Raw genomic sequence first — 5,430 nt, forward strand, 5'->3', positions numbered from 1 at the left:
TGAGCTGTATGGCTACCAGTGTCTTAAATCTCAGCAATGACACCAGAGGGCAGAACTTTGACAATCAGCTTGCACTGCTGTTTATCTGGAAGAGCACTGAAGAACCTGGTCATAAACAAACAGATTAAGGTAAAGTGAAAAAGCCAAGTCAGGTAGTCAAGGACAGTTCTGGGGAAGTCAGGATTCCTAGTCCCTAACAGTGGTCGGCAAACTGCAGCTTGAGAGCCACATGCGGCTCATGAGCCGTGGCTTGCCACTCTGTTGACTAATGAGTTTGCCGACCACTGCCCTAGGATTAGGTGGGTCACAGCCTCCTGGGATAAGAGTAACTTTGGCCTCTTTGACTCCTAAGAACCAGTCACCTCCTTGGGCCAGAAGGAGGTCTTGGCTTTAATAACCCAAAATAAATAGAACATATAGAACTTTCAACAACTCTCAACATTTTTGCAGACAAAGATAAAAACACAATCATTGCAGAAATTTCAGTGACTCCGTTTACATCCATGGCCCTCTGTCTTTGGCTTTTCAAAGCCCTACCCACATATAATTCAAATCACCTTTGTAAACATAAAACATTCTCAGTATCTACCATAAGAATATTTAATACTTGCATGAATAATTTGTATTTCCTGTCTTGAAATATAAAAACCATCAGTGAAGTGTATTAAAATTCTGGGCTCAGAAGCAGAGTTTTCAGATAGATTTTCCCATGCTTTTGTGATTGAAATAAACAGGTGCTCAACAGGAAAAATAAAAGTTTCCTTTTTTAAAAAAATGTAACAATGAAACTCATGAACTGATTCTAGGGCATTTTGCCTATAGCAGTTTTTATTTCCATTTTGATTTGTTATTTTTTTAATTTTATTTGTGAGAAATATTGATAGACTTGTGAAAAATACAGCACTCCTTTGTAATCCATCGTATTTTGGGACTACTGTACTAACCAAATACTCCAAAGAGAGTTGACTATTTGTAAAGAATAATAATAATGGGTATAATAATAGCTGCATACGTGTACTATTACACAAACTTAACACAAACTTGTCCTAATTTTTTGCAAAGGAGTTTTAGTGAGGGAACTAAAGCAACTTGACTGTGGTCACATGAGGCAGTTCAATAGATTTGCAGTGCTAGACACAGTGATAAACATTTTATATACACTATAACCTTTATTCTTCATAATGCCTCTAAGAAGAAACTATTACTCTAATTTCATAGATGAAAACAAAACAAAACAGTGGTTTAGGAATAATTCTTGTCCCAAATTTGTATTTAAAGTTGTACCAAAGAATCTCATCAGACACTACCTGGCTTCTCTCTTCTATGTGGCATCCAGCACATCTCGGATGCTAGAGAATATATATCACATTCTGCAATGATGTCAATGTGAAAGCAAATTATAATTCCCAGGAAAAGCTGGTTAAAGAAACTGACTTTTGGTGTTCGCAGCCGCAGCCGCTGCCGCCGCTCTATCAACACCTATGCGCCGCCGCCTCCAGCTTTCGCGGAGCTCCAGCCAAAGGAGAAGAAGGGGTGGGTACGTGAAGAGGTCTCTGTACCATGGCTGGTACCAAGCAGACTGCCCGCAAATCGACCGGGGGCAAAGCCCCGAGGAAGCAGCTGGCTACCAAAGCCGCTCGAAAGAGTGCGCCCTCCGCTGGAGGGGTGAAGAAACCTCATCGTTACAGGCCCGGTACCACGGCACTTCGTGAAATTAGACGTTATCAGAAGTCCACTGAACGTGTGATTCGCAAACTTCCCTTCCAGCGTCTGATGCGAGAAATTGCTCAGGACTTCAAAAACAGACCTGTGCTTCCAGAGTGCAGCGATTGGTGCTTTGCAGGAGGCAAGTGAGGCCTATCTGGTTGGCCTTTTTGAAGACACCAACCTGTGTGCTGTCCATGCCAAACGTGTAACAATTATGCCAAAAGACATCCAGCTAGCACGCCACATACGTGGAGAATGTGCCTAAGAATCCACTGTGATGGAAAACATTTCATTCTTTTAAAAAATTTATCTTCTTCCTGTTATTGGTAGTTCTGAACGGTAGGTTTTGTTTTTTTCCATGGGGTCAAAAGGTACCTAAGTATATGATTGCAAGTTGAAAATAGGGGACAGAAATCAGGTATTGGCAGTTTTTCCATTTTCATTTGTGTGTGGATTTTTTTAATATAAAAGTGGTGACATAAAGCATTAAATGCAAGTCAAATGTTTCAGTGAACAAGTTTCAGCAGTTCAACTTTATAACAATATAAATAAATCTGTTAAATTTTTCTGGACAATGCCAGCATTTAGATTTTTTTTAAAACAAGTAAATTTCTTATTGATGGCAACTAAATGGTGTTTGTAGCATTTTTATCATACAGTAGATTCCATCCATTCGCTATACTTTTCTAACTTAGTTGTCCTACATGCAAGTACATGTTTTTAATGTTGTCTATCTTCTGTGCTGTTCCTGTAAGTTTGCTATTAAAATCTCTAAAAAAAAAAATTAAAAAAAAAAGAAAGAAAGAAAAAGAAAAGAAAAGAAACAAACTGACTTTTGCAAAAAAAAAAAAAAAAAAAAAAAAAAAAGCAAGCCTGACTGGTTTGGCTCTGTGGATAGAGCATGGGCATGTGGACAAGAGGGTCCCGGGTTCGATTCTGGTCAAGGGCATGTACCTTGGTTGCGGGCGTATCCCCGGTAGGGGGTGTGCAAGAGGCAGTTGGTCGATGATTCTCTCTCATCGATGTTTCTAACTCTCTGTCCCTCTCCCTTCCTCACTGTAAAAAATCAATAAAATATATATTTTTTAAAATAATTGTCATCATTGGTAACAAACTAATTTTCCTGAATTAGCATGTGGAAGGAATGTGGGCAAATTAACTGCATATGACTACACTCTACTTTACTTGCTGCTAGGTGACATATTGCTAAAGCCAGATTGGTCTCCAAAAATGGAACTCTTTGGGGATCCTGTACAGGTTCATTTCACTTTCTGGTCGTTAGTCTGCACAACAATAAGACCCACAGGTATTTACTACTCACTCCTTACCAGGCTCTGGTGCTTTATAGCTCTTATTTTGTTCTCAAAATAAGCCTAGGAGATAAGTGATTCATCAAGATGCATTACAGAACGAAAGGAACCAATCTGAGTATTTTAAGCAAGGTGGAATTTAATTTGCCATCCCCCAAAAGAAGCCACCCAATTTTCATTAATGATGCTGAGTTGTGACAGTTCCTCATAACTGGCAAGTTAATGGCTGGATTCAATAAGAGGGACACAAAAGGATGCAATTCTTGTGGCCTCGATGCAAAGCATGCATTAAAAAGGTAATTTATAAGGAAGCTAGATTGAATAAATTTGAGGATGAAATAACAAATGTTAAATTAGGCTTTAAAATTAAATTAAGGAAGTTTCAGAGTGACCAAATACAATTTTTTTTGTTTCAAATTTTCTTCTTTTGTGTTAGCATTTGTTTTAGAATAGCCAGTTATTCATCTTTACTGGCTTCTGAAATTAAATAAATTGAGTTTAAAAAAAAAACAGCTTTAATGAAATACCCCTGTTCTTGATGCATATGTGTCTCCATCCACAATGTTTTCTTCACAGGGTCCAAGAGCTAAAGAGTAATTTGAGGTTGTGGCCTTTCAGAGCCAGGCAAATTATCACTGTAATGGGGTCAGCAGAGGGCCAAATTGCTTTTCCTGAATTAGCATGTGAAAGGAATGTGGGCAAATTAACTGTGTATGACTAAACTCTACTTTACTTGCTACTAGGTGACATATTGCTAAAGCCAGATTGGTCTCCAAAAATGGAACTCTTTGGGGATCCTGTACAGGTTCATTTCACTTTCTGGTCGTTAGTCTGCACAACAATAAGACCCACAGGTATTTACTACTCACGACATACCAGGCTCTGGTGCTTTATAGCTCTTATTTTGTTCTCAAAATAAGCCTAGGAGATAGATAAGTGATTCATCAAGATGCATTACAGAACGAAAGGAACCAATCTGAGTATTTTAAGCAAGGTGGAATTTAATACAGGGAATTGGGTGTTTACAACATCGTTAGCCGGGCTGGAGGGATGAGTTCTAGACCAAAAACATCCAGAAGTAATTCCCAGAGAAATACAGAACTGGCCCACTAAGAGAGCAACTATCTCCAAGGCCACTGAAGCTTGTACATTCACCAGCGTGTCCCAGAACAGGGAGCCAGCCAGCTTCAAGAAGCTGCTTCTACTGCCACAGCCTTTGACACCCAGGAAGCTGGAGAAAGGATACTGTGAATAAAATCCCACATCTCTAGGATTTTGCATACCCATGAAAAATTTGCCACAGGAGATGCCAGGATGGCCTCATGTTTGCCTTCCAAATTTCAAACAAATCCATCTACCTGACAAGACCTAAATCACATCCGCACCCCTAGCTGCAAAGGGATTTGAGAGGTGCAGATTTTTAAGTTTTTCAACCTCTACTAGAGAGAAAGGATCCAAGGAGGGAGGTGGAATGGAAGATAAGGAAGGCAATCCACAGTGTTTATTCCAGATGGGTACTGTATTACAGTCCTCATGACTCTTTTAATAGATAAGGAAACAGCGGCACAGAGACTTAAGTAAATGGCCCAAGGTCACACCAAGGTGGTCTTCTCTAGAACCTGTGCTCTTAACCACAGGACTTTACTCGTTCCCTACAGCCAGGTTGTGGTCCTCTGTCCACATAGGCTAAAAGAAAATCCCAAGGTGGAACAGTTTCCAATGATAAAAAAAAAAAAAATCCCAATAAGTATTAATACATCAGGAAAGAGCCAAAGCCATAGTATACCATTGTATTCTTCATACCTTTATAATACTCACAAAAATCCACTTAGCCAGTTAGATCTAGCAAAGCTCTTGAATTTTACTTTTTTCAGAATCTCTGACTATTGATTCAGATACTATGAGATACTACTGAGATCATGTTTCAACCTAGAAAACCAAGAATATCCAGGGATCCAATCCCAGGTTAAATCCCCATTAATCACTAAATTCAAACACAAATCTTAGAATTTACTACTAAAATGCTGGGAGGAGCCTCTTCCAGAGAGATAAAATGAGATCTCCCGAAAATAATAGAAATGTCTTTTGTTCCCCAGCCCAGAGCTGGTGTGGCAGAGACAATGCCACGTGTTCACCAAGTCCATGTCACTTTCCTCTTGGGCCCCTTTGCAGTTAGGTCGGAGCTATGTGAGTTCTGGGCAATGGAAGCTGGGAAGCAGTGAGACTCAGTACCTGCAGGCCTGGCCATCCCTTCTGGATGGCCACGCTATGAGTTCGCACTGGTGCTGTCACAAGATAGAAAGAGCCTTGAGCTCCTTCTGAATGACTGCCAACCACATTAGACTGTGATGTGAGCAAGCAATACATTTTTATTGAATTGAGCCGTGGAGGTCTGGATCTGTTTTGTTACAGC

At 39.9% G+C, this 5,430-nt stretch overlaps 1 pseudogene; it reads left to right on the forward strand.

Moving 5' to 3' along the window:
• The first annotated feature begins 1,440 nt into the window (after positions 1-1,440).
• LOC118705054 lies at positions 1,441-2,476 on the forward strand (annotated as a pseudogene).
• Positions 2,477-5,430: the final 2,954 nt, after the last annotated feature.

The sequence above is a fragment of the Pipistrellus kuhlii genome, unplaced genomic scaffold (assembly GCF_014108245.1).
Source record: "Pipistrellus kuhlii isolate mPipKuh1 unplaced genomic scaffold, mPipKuh1.p scaffold_m20_p_5, whole genome shotgun sequence".
NCBI lineage: Eukaryota > Metazoa > Chordata > Mammalia > Chiroptera > Vespertilionidae > Pipistrellus > Pipistrellus kuhlii.